The sequence below is a fragment of the Heteronotia binoei genome, chromosome 17 (assembly GCF_032191835.1).
Source record: "Heteronotia binoei isolate CCM8104 ecotype False Entrance Well chromosome 17, APGP_CSIRO_Hbin_v1, whole genome shotgun sequence".
In the NCBI taxonomy this organism is placed as follows: Eukaryota; Metazoa; Chordata; class Lepidosauria; order Squamata; family Gekkonidae; genus Heteronotia; species Heteronotia binoei.
The window spans coordinates 49,161,900-49,182,759 of NC_083239.1; the positions used below are offsets into that span (position 1 = coordinate 49,161,900).

The 20,860-nt window shown below is 51.9% G+C and overlaps 1 protein-coding gene and 1 non-coding gene across 2 annotated transcripts in view; both read left to right on the top strand.

The window, feature by feature from the left end:
- The window catches only part of SLC8A2 (solute carrier family 8 member A2), a 92,241-nt gene that overhangs the window by 6,380 nt on the left and 65,001 nt on the right, over positions 1-20,860 (top strand). The gene's annotated exons all lie outside the window — the stretch shown is intronic.
- TRNAP-CGG (transfer RNA proline (anticodon CGG)) lies at positions 6,272-6,337 on the top strand. The gene has a single exon. It is a non-coding gene; the product is annotated as a tRNA-Pro (tRNA).

The following is a 20,860-nucleotide window of genomic DNA, read 5'->3' on the forward strand; positions in this document are numbered from 1 at the left end:
GATTGGATGATCCATACATTCATTCAATCAATCAATCCAGGGCATTTTTTGTAGCAGGAACTCCTTTGCATATGAGGCCACACCCCTTGATGTAGCCAATCCTCCTGGAGCATACAGGGCTCTTTGTCCAGGGCCTACTGTAAGCTCCAAGAGGATTGGCTGCATCGGGGTGGGGGGTGGCCTAATAAGCAAAGGAGTTCCTGCTACAAAAAAAGCCCTGGTCATAGGATCTTCCACCGCCTCTAAACATGTGTCCAGCGTTTTTCCTTTGCCACTGAGTAAGCACAAACGACTCCTGCCCGTCTACGAAGGCTTCCAGGCCGGACTGACAAAGACCAGAGGCCTTGGCTCTTCCCGCAGCTTCCGGAACATGAGCTCCAGGCTTCAGCCGGCAGAGAGGGACGTGCTTAATTCCAGCTGCTACTGGAACATCTGCCGGTCCCTGCCGGCACTTCTGCCGTGCCGGTTTCTTCATGTCCCTTGGCCTGCCGGGCTCAGGAGAGGCATCAATTGCTATTGATTTTTCAAACCTGATGTTTCTCCAGGCCTCTGGTTCATCAGCTTCTGCCTGATCTGTCCCTTGCTGACAAGCTGGGGCGGGGGTGGAATTAACGGCTTGTCTAAAAAACTTAGAATCCTCCAAAGTTTTGGCAAAAGAAAATGAAGGCCAGTTTGGGCAGGACAGGCCTGAAACAGTGGCAGCATTGGTGGATCGAGAAGGTTGCCAGTTGCCAGTCTCCAGGTGGCAGCTGGAGCTCTCCTAGGATTACACTTGGTCTTCGGATGACAGAGAACAGTTCCCCTGGAGTAAATGGACTCTTTGGAAGGTAGACCCCACTGAGGTCCCTCATAAGAATCTAAGAGGAGCCCTGCTGGATCAGACAAGTGGTCCATCTAGTCCAGCTTCTTGTCTCACACAGTGGCCAACCAGTTCCTCTGGAGGGCCAACAACAGGACAGAGAGGCTGAGGCCTTCATAAGAACATCAGAAGAGCCCTGCTGGATCAGACCAGGGAGGGTCCATCTAGTCCAGCATCCTGTCTCACAAAATGGCCAACCAGTTCCTCTGGAGGGCAAACAACAGAGTAGAGAGGCTGAGGTCTTCCCCTGAGAAGAACATAAGAAGAGCCCTGTTGGATTAGACCAATGGTCCACCTAGTCCAGCATCCCGTCTCACACAGTGGCCAACCAGTTCCCCTGGAGGGCCAACAACAGGGCAAAGAGGCTGAGGCCCTCCTAAGAACATCAGAAGAGCCCTGCTGCATAAGACCAATAACCAGGGTGGTTGCTATGGGGATGCCAGTGAAAATGGCCTCCCCATGATGACTGAACCCTTCTTGGCCCATAATGTCGGTCTGCCTCGCCCCAGCTTCTCCACTTGAACATCTTTTGTTGGAAGGTGCAGAGGGAAAGCTGTGGAGAGGCCAGCGGCTGAATTTGTTGAAGAAGAAGAAGAAGAAGAAGATGAAGAAGAAGAAGAAGAAGAAGATGATGAAGAAGAAGAAGAAGAAGAAGAAGAAGAAGAAGAAGAAGAAGAAGAAGAAGAAGAAGAAGAAGAAGAAGAAGAAGAAGAAGAAGAAGAAGAAGAAGAAGAAGAAGAAGAAGAAGAAGAAGAAGAAGAAGAAGAAGAAGAAGAAGAAGAAGAAGAAGAAGAAGAAGAAGAAGAAGAAGATGATGATGATGATGATGATGATGATGATGATGATGATGATGATGATGATGATGATGATATTGATATTGGATTTATATCCCGCCCTCCACTTCGAAGAGTCTCAGAGCGGCTCACAATCTCCTTTACCTTCCTCCCCCACAACAAACACCCTGTGAGGTGGGTGGGGCTGAGAGAGCTCTCACAGCAGCTGCCCTTTCAAGGACAACCTCTGCCAGAGCTATGGCTGACCCAAGGCCATGCCAGCAGGTGCAAGTGGAGGAGTGGGGAATCAAACCCGGTTCTCCCAGATAAGAGTCCGCACACTTAACCACTACACCAAACTGGCTCTCTACTTGAGGGATTTTGAGTTTTTCCCGGAGGGGAGATGTCTCCCTTTATGAAGTGCCTTAAGAATATAAAAAAGGACCCTTTGTGAGTCCCACCCTAAGGCCCGTTTTGCCTGACACCGAAAATATGGTGCATCTAGCTCAAAAAATACCCCCAAAGAGCCCCAGATACCTGCAGATCAATTCGTTATTTCATTCGGGAATAAGTCTCCATAGGGAATAACAGAGTTCCCAGCACACATTTCCCTCCACTCCCCCTGCTTTCTGATGACCCTGAAGTGGGGGGAGGGCCTCCAAACTGGGGGATCCCCTGCCCCACCTGGGGATTGGCAACCCAACTGAGAAACCCTCAGGTCTCTGCAGCTCCTTCATTCCCTCAGGCAGGATTCCCCAGCACAGTGCCTGTGGGTGCCACAATGCCCACCGGTACTTCCCAGAATGTCCACGGAGCTTTTCAGAAAGTGGGTGGGGCCATTGTCAGGCAGAGCTTGCTATTGGCTGCTCTCCAGGCCTTTTTTTTTGTAGCAGGAACTCCTTTGCATATGAGGCCACACCTCCCCCTGATGGAGCCAATCCTCCAAGAGCTTACAGGGCCTACTGTAAGCTCTTGGAGGATTGGCTACATCAGGGAGAGGTGTGGCTTCATATGCAAAGGAGTTCCTGCTACAAAAAAAGCCCTGCTGCCCTCCTTCAAAGGAAAAGGTTTCCATTGTCAATGTGTACAGGGCCACCTCTGTAACTAGACAAACGAGGTTATTGCCTAGGGTGCCGGTCTTCTGGGGGCGCCGAATTGGGTGCCCCCCATGTGACTCGGTGATGTTATCAATGTGAAAGGGGGTGTGTGCCAGAAGTTAGTCTTGCCTAGGGTGCAGACAGCCTAGGGCCGGCCCTGAATGTGTGGTTCTGTCCCCTCTCCAGGTTGCCTGTCTTCCCAGGTGATGTTAGGAGAGCGGGACCGTCCCTAGCTCTTCTGGCGCCCTAGGCAGCACAGCTCCACCCCCGCCCGAGTCGCTGGGCCTGCCGCCTACTCATGCTAGCCCCGTGCCTGCCTCCTCCCCACTTCCTGGATGGGAAGGAGGCAACAGCGGCGACTGCCCTTTCAGGACTCTGGTCTCCTGCTGTTGGTCTCCCCCGGCACTGATGGACAGTGAGTGCAAAGTGTGGTTTTACCCGTTGACCGGCCGGTTGGCGGCGGTGGGGAGCTTTAGCTAGCCCGAGAACGCGGCGCTGGAGCTGTTCAGGGCATTGAGATAGACCTGGGGTGGGGAAGGAAGGGAGGAGGAGGTTGGGGAACAGGCAAAGTAGGCATCTGCCTAGGGGGGGAAGGCCGAATTCGGTGCCCCTGCCCTGCCGGCGCCCTAGACAACCACCTAGTTTGCCTAGTGGGCGAGCCGGCCCTGTAGGAGAGGTAATTCTGTGGGTCTCAGCCTCCTGCAAAAGCCAGTTCTGGTATGGCTCTACCTCTTGCGGGACCAATTCTTGGGGTGGCAATCACTCCGTCCCCCCCCAAAAAATCCAAAAGGTTGGGGAGACCTCCAAGCTCATGAGATCTTTTGCTGCTCCAGCAGGGCTTATTATATTTTCCAAATTGGGTTTCCAAACGTTTCTTTCGGCTTTGCCTGCCTGTCAAGGTGCCATCTGCGTTTCAGAGCCTTCCCTCGCACAGATTCCACTCACATTCTCGGCTTTCTCTCTCTCTCTCTCTGCTGCCCGCAGCCGGATCTGGAAGCTTGCTCTTATTTTTAAAACATGCCAGAAAGCTTCCAAGGAGCACTTGGTTTATTGTGATGAAATTGCAGGGCGCCTGCAGGGGCTGTTGCCACCTTCAAGGCAGGAGAGAAATGGATGGTTCCAGAGGCCAGCCTGGTGTTCTCTCCCCAGCTGGGATTCGGAGAGGCGAACAAGCACCAATTTTCAATTTGACAGCCTGGGTGGCTCATGGATCAGAAGCAGCAGCTGGGCTGTAAATTTGAAAAGGAGGCAGCTTTCTCTTCTCCCGGGATCCTAAACACAATTTCCTGATTTATTCATGAAGGCAGGCTGCGGCGAGGCGAACACACACGGACCTGCCTTAGATTGAATGTGACTCACACTAAACACTGCGGTCCCTTTAAGTATCCCAGTTATACGGAAATGAGACTGTTGGTCTAGCAAAGTTAGTATTGTCTACTCAGACTGGCAGCTGCTCTCCTGATTCTCAGGAATTGTTCACCCAGACTGGCAGCTGCTCTCCAGGGTCCCAGGCTGAGGTCTTTCCCATCACCTCCTGCCTGGTCCTTTTAACTGGAGATGCCGGCAATTGAACCTGGGACTTCTACATGCTAAGCAGGGGCTGTTCCACTGAGCTACAGCCCCACTTCATGGCTCTCCAGGGTCTCAGGCTGAGGTCTTTCCCGTCATCTCCTACCTGGTCCTTTTAACTGGAGATGCTGGGGATTGAACCTGGGACCTTCTGCATGCCAAGCAGATGCTCTTCCACTGAGCCACAGCCCCACTTCATGGCTCTCCAGGGTCTCAGGCTAAGGTCTTTCCCGTCATCTCCTACCTGGTCCTTTTAACTGGAGATGATGGGGAATGAACCTGGGACCTTCTGCATGCCAAGCAGATGCTCTTCCACTGAGCTACAGCCCCACTTCATGGCTCTCCAGGGTCTCAGGCTGAGGTCTTTCCCATCCCCTCCTGCCTGGTTCTTTTAACTGGAGATGCCGGCGATTGAACCTTGGACCTTCTGCATGCCAAGCAGAGGCTCTGCCACTGAGCCACAGCCTCTCGCCTGTGACTGGGGCAGAGCAGTGACTAGGGTTTGCGAGGTTTGGCAGTTTGAAGTCTGCATGGACATAAGCATGTTAGGAAGGCACTTAAGTGGGAGGGGACTCTTTTGGAGCCTTTTGGCCAAGCAAGTTTGGCCACCCCGGCTCTCCGTTGTCTGGAAATCAGCTGCAATTCCGGGAGATCTCCAGCCCCCAGCTTGAGGCTGGCAACCCTAAGCATTTGGTATTCTTGGTCGGGAAAGGGGAAGCTGGAAGGGGGAGCCTACGCCCTACCATGATGTGACACCCCACCCGCTCTGCTCTGGTCCAGGTGGCTTCTTCCCCCTGCCTTGCCTCCCCCTCGGCCATCTGCGTCCATGGCAGGCGAGCGGTCCCCTTGGCACTGGATCGGTTCCCCGCCTGGCGTGTGGGAGGCCTGGTCGTCTCCCTTTCCAAAACAGCTGAGCTCAGACCTCTGCTTGCTTTCAGAGCCAGGAGGTGGCAGAGCAAGCCAGGAAGCCGGGGTGTGCTTCAACGGTAACCCAGTGCAACCCGGGCCACTTAGTTCAGCCCCGGGCAGTGATCCCTGTAGTGGGGCCAGGCCAATCCCATGCCCCCTTCTGCACCTCCCTCATTGCAGGCCCCTAGCGGCCCCGTGGCGCAGAGCGGTAAAGCAGCAGTACCGCAGTGCTGTGATCTGAACTCTCTGCTCACGACCTGAGTTCTATCCTAGCGGAAGATGGATTCAAGTAGCCGGCTCCAGGTTGACTCAGCCTTCTACCCTTCCGAGGTCAGTAAAAGGAGTCCCCAACTTGCTGAGGGGAAAGTGTAAAAGACTGGGGAAGGCAAGGGCAAACCACCCCATAAAAAAGTCTGCCGTGAAAACGTTCTGAGAACAACGTCACCCCTGAGTCGGAAATGACTGGCGCTTGCACAGGGGACCTTTCCTTTCCTTTTCCATTGGGGGCCCCAGGTCTGAACTGTGCTGCCAGGAGGATGCCAATCCTGTCGAAACTATTCAAAGGGAAATATTATTGAACTCTGGCTGTTTCCCCCCTTAGAATTCCTGGGCCATCAAGGCTTCCGTTGCTCCCGAAAAGGGAGGTGCAAAAAGACGCCACGTAAAAACGGTGATTGCCCAAAGGAGACCTGAACATGAAGCAACAGTCTAAGCTTGCCAGCCTCCAGGCGGGTAAAGACAGCGCAACTGAAGTTATAGTGACCGAATAACTAAGAATGTGTTGAAACAAAATCATACAAATATGTTCAATAGAAGACTCAGTAGCAATAACAATTCCCCTCCAAGTTTCACAGTCCCATCGAAGGAGTCCCAATGAACAGGAGGTCGATTTGATTATTCCTGTTTCAAATTCAAATGGGAGGGACGGTGGCTCAGTGATAGAGCATCTGCTTGGTAAGCAGAAGGTCCCAGGTTCAATCCCCGGCATCTCTAACTCAAAAGGGTCCAGGCCAAGTAGGCATGAAAAACCTCAGCTGGAGACCCTGGAGAGCAGGAGAGGGACGGCGGCTCAGTGGTAGAGCATCTGCTTCGGAAGCAGAAGGTCCCAGGTTCAATCCCTGGCATCTCCAACTCAAAAGGGTCCAGGCCAAGTAGGCATGAAAAACCTCAGCTGGAGACCCTGGAGAGCAGGGGAGGGACGGTGGCTCAGTGGTAGAGCATCTGCTTGGTAAGCAGAAGGTCCCAGGTTCAATCCCCGGCATCTCCAACTCAAAAGGGTCCAGGCAAGTAGGCGTGAAAAACCTCAGCTGGAGACCCTGGAGAGCAGGGGAGGGATGGTGGCTCAGTGGTAGAGCATCTGCTTGGTAAGCAGAAGGTCCCAGGTTCAATCCCCGGCATCTCCAACTCAAAAGGGTCCAGGCAAGTAGGCGTGAAAAACCTCAGCTGGAGACCCTGGAGAGCAGGGGAGGGACGGTGGCTCAGTGGTAGAGCATCTGCTTGGTAAGCAGAAGGTCCCAGGTTCAATCCCCGGCATCTCCAACTCAAAAGGGTCCAGGCAAGTAGGCGTGAAAAACCTCAGCTGGAGACCCTGGAGAGCAGGGGAGGGACGGTGGCTCAGTGGTAGAGCATCTGCTTGGTAAGCAGAAGGTCCCAGTTTCAATCCCCGGCATCTCCAACTCAAAAGGGTCCAGGCAAGTAGGCGTGAAAAACCTCAGCTGGAGACCCTGGAGAGCAGGGGAGGGATGGTGGCTCAGTGGTAGAGCATCTGCTTGGTAAGCAGAAGGTCCCAGGTTCAATCCCCGGCATCTCCAACTCAAAAGGGTCCAGGCAAGTACGTGTGAAAAACCTCAGCTGGAGACCCTGGAGAGCCGCTGCCAGTCTGAGAAGACAATACTGACTTTGATGGACCCAGGGTCTGATTCAGTAGAAGGCAGCTTCATATGTTCATCTATATATGTCCTCTTCTAGCACAGGGAGCTCCAACCACATCTCCCAACCAAAGGCAAAAGCTCAGAAAAAAAAATATCAAAGTGTTTCTGATGCACCAACAGGTTGCAAAAAGCTGCAAAACCCACCAGATTCTTTTCCAGCGCGCCCAAAGACTGCACACCTTGAGTCTTTTGGAGTTTGGTGCCGTTGCGAAATCTTACGGGAGGCTTTCTGTCCCATTTGTCCGTTGGGAATTCTTCGGGCGCAGTCTTCGGGCGCACTGACAACGAAGCTCGTGGGTTTTGCAGCTTTTTGCAGCTTACTGATGCATCGGAAACACGCTGATATTTTTTTCTGAGCTTTTGCCTTCGGTTGAGAGACGTGATCGGAGCCCCCTTTGCTAGAAGAGGATTTGAGGCAGGAATAATCAAGTTGACCTCCTTTTCATAGGGGCTCCTTTGATGGCACTGGGAAACTTTGGGGGAATGGTTTTTGCTGTTGAGCCTTCTATTGAACGTATTTGTACGATTTTGTTTCAATACACTCTTAGTTATTCAGTCACTATCACTTCGGTTGTGGTGTCTTAGCCTCCAGGTGAGGCCCGGGGATCTCCCACTTTGACAACTGATCAGTTGGCAGAGATCAGCTCCCCTGGAGAAAATACAATATAATCAGGGGTGGCCAAGGGTAGCTCTCCAGATGTATTTTTTGCCTACAGCTCCCATCACCCCCAGCCATTAGCCATGCTGGCTGGGGCTGATGAGAGTTGTAGGCAAAAAAAACATCTGGAGAGCTACCCTTGGCCACCCCTGCAATATATCCTTCAAAACCTCACTGGCTGAATTATCACTCGCAAACAAAAAGCGTGTAAACAAACGTTTAGCACACAGTTTATAACAGGGGTGGCCAAGGGTAGCTCTCCAGATGGTTTTTGCCTATAACTCCCATCAGCCCCAGCCAGCATGGCCAATGGCTGGGGCTGATGGGAGTTGTAGGCAAAAAAACATCTGGAGAGGTACCGTTGGCCACCCCTGGTTTATAATAAGTCCATACAGCGAAATAATGGAACGAACACCCCCACGATACTCCCCCAGGCTGTTTTCTAAAGTCACGTCTCAGGGATCAACACGTAGATGCGCGAGTCTCTGCTACTGGAGAGGTCTGAAGAATTTACTAGCTCAGGACAATCATTGCTAGCCTCTCGCTAACACATCGCTGTTAGTCGGACTAGGACAGGGCTGGCCAAACTGTAGCTCGGGAGCCGCGTGTGGCTCTTTGACAGTGATTGTGTGGCTCTCGAAGCCCCCCACCCCACCCCATCGGCCAACTTGGAAAAGGCATTTCTGTCTTTAAATCACTTCGCCAAGCCAAGCCAGCTGGCAGCTTGGAGAATGCATTTCAATATGCTTTCTTTCCACCTCTCCCTCTCTCACCCATCTATTTGCTTTCCTCCCTCAACTCCCTGTCTCGTGGCTCTCAAACATCTGACGTTCACGTCTTGCGGCTCTCAGACGTCTGGTGTTTATGCTACGGGGCTCTTACATTAAGCAAGTTGGGCCGCCCCTGGACTTGGAACTGGAAGACCTGAATTCAAATCCCCATTTGACTACAGCAGTTCTCTGGGAAATCTTTGGCCGATCACACCCCCTTAGCCTTAACATATGGACATATGAAGCTGCCTTATACTGAATCAGACCCTCGGTCCATCAAAGTCAGTACTGTCTCCTCAGACTGGCAGTGGCTCTCCAGGGTCTCAAGCTGAGGTTTTTCACGCCCATTTGCCTGGACCCTTTTCAGTTGGAGATGCCGGGGATTGAACCTGGGACCTTCCGCTTACCAAGCAGATGCTCTGCCACTGAGCCACCGTCCCTCCCCTGCTCTCCAGGGTCTCAAGCTGAGGTTTTTCACACCTATTTGCCTGGGCCCTTTTTTGGAGATGCCAGGGATTGAACCTGGGACCTTCTGCTTACCAAGCAGATGCTCTACCACTGAGCCACCGTCCCTCCCCTAACCTGCCTCCCAGGGTTGTTGTGAGAATAAACCAGAGGAGAGGAGAACCCCATAAGCTGCATAGGGTTCCCTTCCCTGTGGAGAGAAAAGGCAGGTACAGACGAAGCAAATAAATCAATGTCCTTTCTGACCAGAAAGAAGCAAGCTGTCTTTTAGAAGCCACGCCCACTTACAGGGGTGGTCTTAGACTGGCTAATTTCTGGTGCCTCCCCCGCACTGATAATGTCACCAATTTGGTGCCCCCAGAAAGCCAGCGTCCTAGGTAATCACCTATCTGCCTAATGGCAGAGCTAACCGTGCCCACTCGCTTGGAGATGACTCATAATTGCCCTAGACAATTGGGCGAGCGTCCCCCTCACATCTAGAGGCTCCATCCCTTTCTTCAAGTGGATGTTGTGGCTCAAAAACCTTTGTGCTCCTCCCTCCCTCCCTCCTTCTTTTTTTACTGCAATGATGCCTGGGCCGTGCCAGCGGTAATTTTGTCTTCATCTTCCTTCTGCAGGCCCCCTTGATCCCTGCCATCTTTCACGTCCCTGTCTTGGGCACCAGAGCGCCAGCGCTGTCTGGAGAGGAGCACATGCTTCTGCCACTGGAACGTGACCCGCCTGATTAGTTAAAATGAAATAGATTGAGGTCGTTAAAGACCAGCGGCCTTGGCTCCTGGTGATAAATGTTGCTTCTGGAACAAACGCTAGATTCCACAGTGGCCACGGCCGGGTGTGGGTTTAGAATGGTTTCTTCTGCTCTGGCGGAGTGAATGCAGGATTTATCCCTGTTTGTGGAAGTCCAGTGAGGCTCCGGAAGGCGGGACTCTTGGGATCTGTTACTCGAGTGGTATCTAGCAGTTCAAACTAAGGCTGCCAGGTCCAACTCAGAAAATATCTGGGGACTTCGGAGATGGAACCAGGAGACCTTCCCATTCCCTAAAATAAATAAGACTACAGCAGCGCAGTTCCTCTGAATACAGACTTCATTTCCTCATCCCCAACAGCAGCTGCACTTCCATTACATGAAAGTGAACACACACCCATGCTCACAAAGCAGCCAAAATCAACACAGTTAGCAAGCACACACTTTTGTGATCACACTGGGGCAATTTGCTCATGAGTTGCTGAATGTAACCATCTGCTGTATTTCAACCAACTTTTTCAGGCTAGTAGGAAAACGAAAGAACAGCCTAAAGGTGGAGTTTTCCTGCAAGCAAACAGAAAGATTGGGACCCACATGGCTCTGTCTGCTCACTCTGCCCCCTGCAGCTTTCCTCTTGCCAGATTTAAGGCGCACACACATCCAGAAACACAACCAGTTGCACGCCTCTTCTAAGCCTGCTGAGGTTTGAAGGCACATGGTGGCTGTTTGGTCGGGCTTTTCCCTGCTGGCCAGCTGGCTGGTGGCGAGGAGGAATCTAAAAAACCAGGTGATCCCCTGTCCAGACCTGGGGACTAGCAAGAGGGGAGTTATTTGTGAGTTTCCTGCATTGTGTAGGGGGTTGGACTAGATGACCATGGAAGTCCCTTCGAACTCTATGATTTTAAGCCTAGTTCAAAGCCCAGGATGAATTGGGAATGTTGACCCTGGTTTCCCTCTGCGCCAGGATATAGTTATTCAGCTTGGAGAAGGGACGCCTTCTGAGCATGCACAGAGGGCATTTTCTGCACTAATAGGATTCAGCTCCTCAGGCCTCAGATTCAGCGCAGCTCCTGAGCCTTTCTGAGGGTTCTCCCTCCTCCTCCCCATCTACCTTGTCCATTGAATAGAAGGTGCAGCTGCATAACAATCCTTGGATTAGGAGAGCGGGCATCCAGCCAGCCACCAGGAGCTTTGCCACGCCCCCAGCAGCCCTCATTGACCCCTGGAGAAGCCCACACCACCCTTTCTCCATTTCTTATGTGATTTTGGGTGGCGGGTGGCTTGCTAGACTTTTGACTGTGGAGGGGGGTGGCCCAGGAGAGCTCCAGGTGAGCGAGGCCTGCTTGGGTTGGCTGGATCTCTAGCCAGCCCAAGCAGGCCTCGCTCACCCGGAGCTCTCCTTTCTTGCGTTGGGTTGCTTTCAGCTGCTGGGGGTGGTGGTGGCGACATATGCTAATGAGTAATGCTAATGAGCTCCACCACCTATTTGTCTACAAAATGACCCCTGCTTCTGAGCATGCACAGAGGGCATTTTCCGCACTAGTAGCATCCAGCTAATCGGAAAAGAGTTTCAGAGGGCAGCTGCGTCGGTCTGCAGTACAAGAGCCAGATTTGAATCCAAGAGCACCCTAAACACCAACCACGTTTCCTCAAGGTACAAGCTTTCGAGGGTCAAAATTCCCTTCATCAGATGCAAGGAGGAACGCTGATCCTTCAGCCCTTACATCCATTCCTATTTGTATCTGATGAAGGGAACTTTGACTCCCCGAAGCCTATACCTTGAGAAAACTTGGTTGGTCTATATGGTGCTCCTTATTTTGAATTCAGTTGAAGGCCTTCTGTTTGGGCGTCTCTCTTTGGAAAGTAAGTGTGGAAGCCCCGGATTCTTGGGCTGGGTCTCCAGATCCATCTAAAAGGAGGAGATTGCAAGCCAAAGGAGTTGTAAGGACTGGAAAGGGAGAAAAGAAAGGACCCCTGTGCAAGCACCAGTCGTTTCCGACTCTGGGGTGACGTTGCTTTCACAACGTTTTCACGGTAGACTGTTTTACAAGGTAGTTTGCCATTGCCTTCCCCAGTCATCTACACTTTCCCCCCAGCAAGCTGGGGACTCATTTGACCAACCTCGGAAGGATGGAAGGCTGAGTCAACCTCGAGCCAGCTATCTGAAAACCCAGCTTCCACCAGGGATCGAACTCAGGTCGTGAACAGAGCTTAGGACTGCAGTACTGCAGCTTTACCACTCTGCGCCACGGGGCTCTTCTAGGGACTGGAAAGACCTGGCTTAAAATCCCCATTCAGCCATAAAGCTCACGGAAGAAGAAGAACCGCAGATTTATACCCCACCCTTCTCTCTGAATCAGAGACACAGGGCGGCTTACAATCTCCTTTATCTTCTCCCCCCCACAACAGACATCCTGTGAGGGGGGTGGGGCTGAGAGAGCTCTTATAGCAAATGCCCTTTCAAGGACAACCTCTGCCAGAGCTATGGCTGACCCAAGGCCATTCCAGCAGGTGCAAGTGGAGGAGTGGGGAATCAAACCCGGTTCTCCCAGATAAGAGTCTGCACACTTAACCACTGCAGCAAACTGGAGAGTCCTTGGCCCAGTCATTCCAGCTCAGCTTAGCTGGCCTAACAGGATAGTTGTGAGCAGGGCTTTTATTTTTGTACCAGGAGCATCTTTGCATATTAGGCCACGCCCCCCTGATGTAGCCTATCGCGCAAGAGCTTACAGGGTTCTTCGTACAGGGCCTACTGTAAGCTCCAGGAGGGTTGGCTACATCAGGGGGGCGTGGCCTAACAGGCAAAGGATTTCTGTCACAAAAAAGGGCCCTGGTTGTGAGGGTAGAATTGGGGGAGGGGAGCAGCAAGTATGCCCCTCTGAGCTCCTTAGATGAAAGGCGGAATAAAAACGGCATTGATTGACGGATGCTGCATTTGGGCTGAGCAACAAGAAGAGGCTGCAGGGCCAGGCAACTGCCTAGGATGCCAGTCTTTTGGGGGCGCCGAATGGGTACTTCCCATGTGGCTCGGTGACCTTATCGGTGGAGGAGGAGGGTGTCAGAAGTTAGCCCTGCCTGGGATGCCAGACAGCCTAGGGTCAGCCCTGAGAGACCGTGCTTCGGAATTGAGGTGTATTTCTTCACTCAAAGGGTGATGAACACGTGGAATTCACTGCCACTGGAGGAGGTGACGGCTGCCAGCATAGACAGCTTCAAGAGGGGACTGGATAAACCTGTGGAGCTTAGGTCCATCAGTGGCTATTAACCGCAGCCTATTGTTGGAACTTTCTGTCTTGGGCAGTGATGCTTGGAAGGGTCATAGTGGGAGAGCTTCTAGTGTCCTGGCCTTACTGATGGACCTCCTGATGGCACCTGGGGTTTTTTTGGCCACTGTGTGACACAGAGTGTTGGACTGGATGGGCCATTGGCCTGATCCAACATGGCTTCTCTTATATTCTTATGTGACACAGAGTGTTGGACTGCATGGGCCTTTGGCCTGAACCAACATGGCTTCTCTTATGTTCTTATGTGACACAGAGTGTTGGACTGGATGGGCCATTGGCCTGATCCAACATGGATTCTCTTATGTTCTTCTGTGACCCAGAGTGTTGGATTGGATGGGCCATTGGTCTGATCCAACATGGCTTCTCTTATGCTCTTATGTCTGGGGCAAGTGATGCTCTGTATTTTGGGTGCTTTGGGGGGAGGGCAACAGTGGGAGGGCTTCTAGTGTCCTGGCCCCACTGATGGACCTCCTGATGGTGCCTGTTTTTTTGGCCACTGTGTGACACCAAATGTTGGACTGGATGGGCCATTGGCCTGATCCAACATGACTTCTCTTATGTTCTTCTGTCTGGGGTAGTGATACTCAGTATTCTTGGTGTGGGGGAACAACAGTGGGAGGGCTTCTAGTGTCCTGGCCCCACTGATGGACCTCCTGATGGCGCCTGGTTTTTTGGCCACTGTGTGACACAGAGTGTTGGACTGGATGGGCCATTGGCCTCATCCAACATGGCTTCTCTTATGTTCTTATGTTCTTAAGGCAACCTATGTAAGTGCCCTCAGGCCATAAGCAGGCAAGACAGAAGCAGAAGATAGTTTGCCATTGCCTTTCTTTATAGAGTCTTCCTAGTTGGTCTCCCATCAGTGACTATTAGCCACAGAGTATTGTTGGAACTCTTTGTCTGGGGCAAGTGATGCCCTGTATTCTTGGTGCCTGGGGGGGGCACAGTGGGAGCGCTTCTAGTGTCCTGGCCCTACTGATGGACCTCCTGATGGCGCCTGGTTTTTTGGCCACTGTGTGACACAGAGTGTTGGACTGGATGGGACATCGGTCTGATCCAACATGGCTTTTCTTACGTTCTTATGTGCATACGCACGTGTACTCTTAAAGACGTTTCCCACCAGAAATCAGCAGAAACGGGGAGAAGGGGGGGATTTGCTTGTTCATGGTAAAATGCATCCCACAAATGGATTTTTAATGGCTTCTTCCTGCATAAAAGGATGTTCTAGATCGGAAGTATTTTATCGGCCGTCGGCAGCTGCCATGCTCATCCTTCTTCCCCCGAACTAAGCTGCTTTCTCCGGTTGTCTCCGTGCATTTCCTCCCCTCTCCCAGCCACAAAATTGGAAGCAGCTATAATAATAAACACCATAATGCGAACGGATATTAATCCCCAGTAAACGCTGGGGATAAAGGGAAAAGTTGGATAGCAGGACAGTATGGGATTTCACTGCCGAAGCGACAGGAGATAGAAGAGGGAAATGCTTGGGGCTCTTTAGCTTGGAGAAACGTTGACTCAGGGGTGACATGATAGAGGTTGACAAGATTATGCATGGGATAGAGAAGGTAGAAAAAGAAGTACTTTTCTCCCTTTCTCACAATACGAGAACTCGTGGGCATGCAATGAAATTGCCGAGCAGTCAGTTAGAGCGGATAAAAAGAAGTCCTTCTTCACCCAAAGGGTGATTAACGTGGAATTCACTGCCATAGGCGGTGGTGGCAGCTACAGGCATAGACAGCTTCAAGAGGGGATTGGATAAACGTATAGAGCAGAGGTCCATCAGTGACTCTTAGGCACAACGTATTGTCGGAACAAGAGCCTCGTGGTGCAGAGTGGTAAAGCTGCAGTACAGCAGTCGGAGCCCTCTGCTCACGTCCTGAGTTCGATCCCAGAGGAAGCTGGTTCAGGTAGCTGGTTCCAGGTTGACTCAGCCTTCCGAGGTCAGTAAAATAAGTGCTGGGGGGGGGGGGAAGCGTAGATGACTGGGGAAGGCAAGGGCAAACCACCTCGTAAAAAGTCTGTCGTGAAAACGTTGTGAAAGCAACGTCACCCCAGAGTCGGAAACGACTGGTGCTTGCAGAGGGGACTACCTTTTATCTTTTTAATTGCGGTAGCATTTTGCCTTGATTTGCCCAGCCCAGCTGGGGATTAGCACCCCTACAAGGAAGTTAGTACAGGTCTACTGAATCCAACAGTCCAGAAAAGGTGCGAGGGAATCTTTGCAGGACCCAGGCGGACGAGCTTTGGCACGGTGGCAATAGAGGCGACCGAGGCAGCAGCTCTGGCCTGGATCTCGCAAATAAAGTTCTTGGCGAGGGATAATTTTAGCAGGTGAGCTGTCAGGATTATTTATTGCTGGTAGGCAGCGGAGGTTGCATCCAAAGGGAGCTTTGCAGGCACAGAGAAACCTCGGCTACTTCCACGGAATGTTAGACTGGAGCATCAGGGTGCTGGGAAAGGACATCCTGTTGTCAGCCTCCAGGTGGTATCAATAAAAAACCGCTAAGAGACACCATACATTTTAAACAACCAGGCAGTGTAATGTAGAGGTCAGTGGTGCTCTGACCAGGCTTGCGCATAGGACTTCGAATAAACAAGAGCATGTAGCAAAAGGATATTCACAGAAGGCAGTCCAAAAACAATCCTTCCAATCACAAAGGAGTAGCCTGGAAATCTGACAGATGTGTTTTGAACCTTGTTGGTCTTCTGTGAATGCATTGTAAAGATTGGGTTCCAGTGACACGTGAGCCTCCAAATGGAATAAAGGTGGATGAAACGTCTTGATATCTAGAACAGAAGTCTTTGGAAGGGCTTCCTGTGTTTCTAGAACATAAGAACATGTTGGTCCAACACTCTGTGTCACACAGTGGCCAAAAAACCCAAGTGCCATCAGGAGGTCCACCAGTGGGGCTAGCAGCCCTCCCACTGTGCCCCTCCCCCCAAGCACCAAGAATACAGAGCGTCACTGCCCCAGACAGAGAGTGCCAACAATAGGCTGTGGCTAATAGTCACTGAGACCAGCTAGGAAGACTCTATAAAGAAAGGCAATGGCAAACCATCTCTGCTTCTGTCTTGTCTTTAAGGCCCCCTGCTTATGGCAAAGAGCGCTTCCATATTTGCCTTAAGAACATAAGAGAAGCCATGTTGGATCAGACCAACGACCCATCCAGTCCAACACTCTGTGTCACACTGTGGCCAAAAAATCAGGTGCCATCAAGGGTCCACCAGTGGGGCCAGGACACTGTTGCACCCCACCCTGTTGCCCCCGCCCCCCACTCAAACACCAAGAATACAGAGCGTCACTGCCCCAGACAAAGAGTTCCAACAATACGCTGTGGCTAATAGTCACTGATGGGAGACCAGCTAAGAAGACTCTATAAAGAAAGGCAATGGTAAATCATCTCTGCTTCTGTCTTGTCTTTAAGGCCCCCTGCTTATGGCCTGAGGGGACTTACATACGTTGCCTTAAGAACATAAGAGAAGACCAATGGCCCATCCAGTCCAACACTCTGTGTCACATAAGAACATAAGAGAAGCCCTGTTGGATCAGACCAATGCCCATCCAGTCCAACACTCTGTGTCACACTGTGGCCAAAAAACCAGGTGCCATCAGGAGGTCTACTAGTGGGGCCAGGACACTGTTGCCCCCCCCTGCCCCCGCTCAAACACCAAGAATACAGAGCATCACTGTCCCAGACAAAGAGTTCCAACAATACGCTGTGGCTAATAGTCACTGATGGAGACCAGCTAGGAAGACTGTATAAAGAAAGGCAATGGCAAACCATCTCTGCTTCTGTCTTGTCTTTATGGCCCCCTGCTTATGCCTGAGGGCACTTATATACGTTGTCTTAAGAACATAAGAACATAAGAGAAGTCATGTTGGATCAGGCCAATGGCCCATCCAGTCCAACACTCTGTGTTACATAAGAACATAAGAGAAGCCATGTTGGATCAGGCCAATGGCCCATCCAGTCCAACACTTTGTGTTACATAAGAACATAAGAGAAGCCATGTTGGATCAGGCCAATGGCCCATCCAGTCCAACACTCTGTGTCACATAAGAGCATAAGAGAAGCCATGTTGGATCAGGCCAATGGCCCATCCAGTCCAACACTCTGAGTCACATAAGAACATAAGAGAAGCCCTGTTGGATCAGACCAATGGCCCATCCAGTCCAACACTCTGTGTCACAAAGTGGCCAAAAAACCCAAGTGCCATCAAGAGGTCCACTGGTGGGGCTAGAAGCCCTCCCACTGTGCCCCCCCGCCAAGCACCAAGAATACAGAGCATCACTGCCCCGGACAGAGAGTTCCAACAATAATATGAACTAAATACTGGAATACTGTTACTCCTTTGTGATTGGAAAGACTGTTTTTGAACTGCCTTCTGTGAATATCTTTTCGCTACAAGCTCTTGCTTATTTGAAGTTCTCTGTGCAAGCTTGGTCAGAACACCACTGACCTCTACATTACACTGTCTGGTTGTTTAAAATTTATGGCGTCTCTTAGCGGTTTTTTATTTATACCGCTATCCGCTAAGATCCTATAGTCTCGCTAACCTCCAGGTGGTGGCTCTAGATCTCCTACTTGTTATAGCGGATCAGTTTAGCTGGAGAAAATGGCGGCTTTGGAAGGTCGCATCGATGGCATTCTATCTCATTGAAGTCCCTCCCTTCCCCTAAGCCCAATGTCCTCAGGCCCCACCCCCAAAATCTCCAGGTATTTCCCAACCTAGAGCCGGCATCCTAGGCGCAAAGGGTCTCTGCTTTGGGAATTCTAGCAGGACCTCCTTTGCATATTAGGCCACACCTCCCTGATGTAGCCAGTCCTCCAAGAGCTTACCAAAAATAGTCTTGTAAGCTCTTGGAGGACTGGCTACATCAGGAGGGTGTGACCTAATATGCAAAGGAGCTTGTGCTAGAATTCCACTCCTGGGAACCCCAGCTGAAGTCCTTGCTTGGCAACAATAGTGCAGATAGACAAGATGAAGATGCAGCCGCAATTTGTCTTGGGATCATGCGGGGAAGGAGACGGTGTTTAACCCTTCCTTCTCCACTCATCTCCCTTCTTGGTTATTAGCATCTGGAGGTGGGGAACGTATGTTTTTTTTTCTCCTTTAAAATATTAACAAAACAAAAGCATGGAGTTCAGTTTTGAACGCAGAAAGTCAGCGGAGGTTGAAGGGCTAGATGTCTTCACCATTCCTTGCACAGCCAAGAGGCAAACTGAGGCTCTGTGATTTTCATCTCCTCTTGAGTGACTCAGGGCTGCTCTCGTTCTGTTGGCCCTGATTACCTCACGGGTCAGTTGTTATGGGTGGGGGAAACCTTTATTCATTTTGCTGCCCTGTGAACTCCTCAGAGGGAGAGAGCACAAGATTATTTTTTCAACAAATGACAAGAGGGACAAGGGTGTTCCCAGGATGTACAGTTGCCAGCCTCCAGGTGGGGCCTGGAGAACTCCCGCTTTGATAACTGATCTCCAGCTGGCAGAGATCAGCTCCCCTGGAGAAAAGCGCTGCTTTGAAGGGTGGACTCTAGGGCATTGGACCATACTGTTGTCCCTCCCCTTTCCCATATCTGGGGTAGGCGAAGCCCCGGCCGCAGAAGCGGCAGCTGTAGGGCTTGACGTCGGAGTGGAGGAGCATGTGGCGCTTGAGGTGGCTGGTCTGGGTGAAGGCCTTGTGGCACACCTGGCATTTGTGGGGCCGAGTGCCCTGGTGGGTGAGCAGGTGGGTCTGCAGGTGGCTGGGCTGCTTGAAGAGCTTGTTGCAGTGGGGGCACGAGTGGGGCTTGACGCCGTTGTGGCCCAGGATGTGGCACTCTTGAAACTGAAATGTGGCACTCAAAACTGAACACGATACACTACTTGTAGGTTTGCAACTCCACTCTGGGGAATAACTGGAGATCTGGGGGGCAGGGGTAGAGCCTGAAGAGGGCAGGGCATGAGGAGGGGAGGGATGGCAGTGGGGTCCAATGCCCTGGACTCCATTCTCCAAGCTAGGGTTGCCAAGTCCCCAACTTCCCATAGAGTCTCCCCTCCCAAATGACTAGAGCGTCCGGGAAAACCATAGAGTTTTTCCAGAAACACCTAGAGCAGCCCTGCAGAGGCACCGCCATTTTGATGATGTCACTTCCGGGTGCGGGGGGGGGGGGAGGTTCCCCTTGCCAATGTGGGCCGGCGGGTTGGGAAGCTCCGGGGGCGGGTTGGGAATAACCAGGGGCTCGTTAGCCCTACTCCAAGCGCCTCTTTCCTCCAGAGATCTCCAGCTTTCCCCCAGCATTTGACACCCCTACCAGGGCTGGATTAACAATTAGGCCAAGTAGGCACTGGCCTATGGCCCCCCACACCTTTAGGGGCCCTGGATCGGCTTTTCCCCACGGTTCCCCCCTGCTTGCAGCTCTCCCAGCCTGCATGGGCAGCCCACAACTGAGCGGCTCTTTGCCCCACATGCCTGGCTTGGCGTCTGCTGACTGCCTAGGAGCCTCCTCAGGGTTTAATCCGGCACTGACCCCTACCTATCTTCGGGGGCGGTCTGTGGGCTCCTTTCCCCACGAGCAGCTCTGTTGATTTCCTGGCTCTTGGCAACCGCTCCGCCGTGCTCCAGATCGCTCTCATTTTGGAAAGCTGCCCGTACATTTCCACAGACGCAAGCGTTCCTTCTCTCCCTCTCCCTCTCTTGCCAGTTCCACCCCCACCGTTGCAGCCGGCGAGTCCTCCATCACCCACCCACACACCCAAGGCCGAGGCCGCTCGCTTCTTTATTAAAACCGAATTCCCTGGAGCACCTCTGCCGCGCCGGTAGACTGGTGCAGATTTATCTGTGCCTGGTGTGGCGTTTCATTGGTTTGCTTGCCAGGAGGAGAGAGATCTCCTTGCTCCCAAGGGAGACCAAGCAGGCCGGTTCTGAAAGGCTTGGAAAACAGATGCCTGCAAAACCCCACCCCCCACTTTTCTTTTTTTTTTGAGACCACGGGCAGGAATTCCGACTGTTCTCTCCAGAGAGCTGAATCTGCACTCACAGCCAAAAGCCCAATTTCTCTGGGCTCAGGGCTAGGGTTGCCAATCCCCAGTTGGGGGCAGGAGATCCCCTGGTTTGGAGGCCCTCCCCCCCGTTTCAGGGTTATCAGAAAGCAGCGGATGGGGATAGAAATGTCTGCTGGGCACTCCATGGCGCCCTATGGAGATGCATTCCCATGGAGTCTAATGGAGACTTGATCATAGGAACACAAGAACATAAGCAAAGTCATGTTGGATCCGGCGAATGGCCCGTCCAGTCCAACACTCTGTGTCACACAGTGGCCAAAAAAACCAAACACCAGGTGCCATCAGGAGCTCCACCAGTGGGGCCAGGACACCAGAAGCCCTCCCACTGTTCTCACCCCCAAGCACCAAGAGTACAGAGCATCATTACCCCAGACATAAGAACATCAGAGAAGCCATGTTGGATCACGCCAATGGCCCATCCTGTTCAACACTCTGTGTCATACAGTGGCCAAAAAAACAAACATCAGGTGCCATCAGGAGGTCCATCAGTTGGGCCAGGACACTAGAAGCCCTCCCACTATTCCCACCCCCAAGCACCAAGAATACAGAGTATCACTGCCCCAGACAGAGTTCCAACAATACTCTGTAGCTAAAACTCCAGGTATTTCTCAGTCTGGACAGGTAACTTCATAAAGAGGGGATTGGATAAACATTTGGAGCAGAGGTCCATCAGTGACCGTTAGCCACAGCATATTGTTGGAACTCTCTGTCTGGGGCAAGTGGTGCTCTGTATTCTTGATGCTTGGGAGGGACA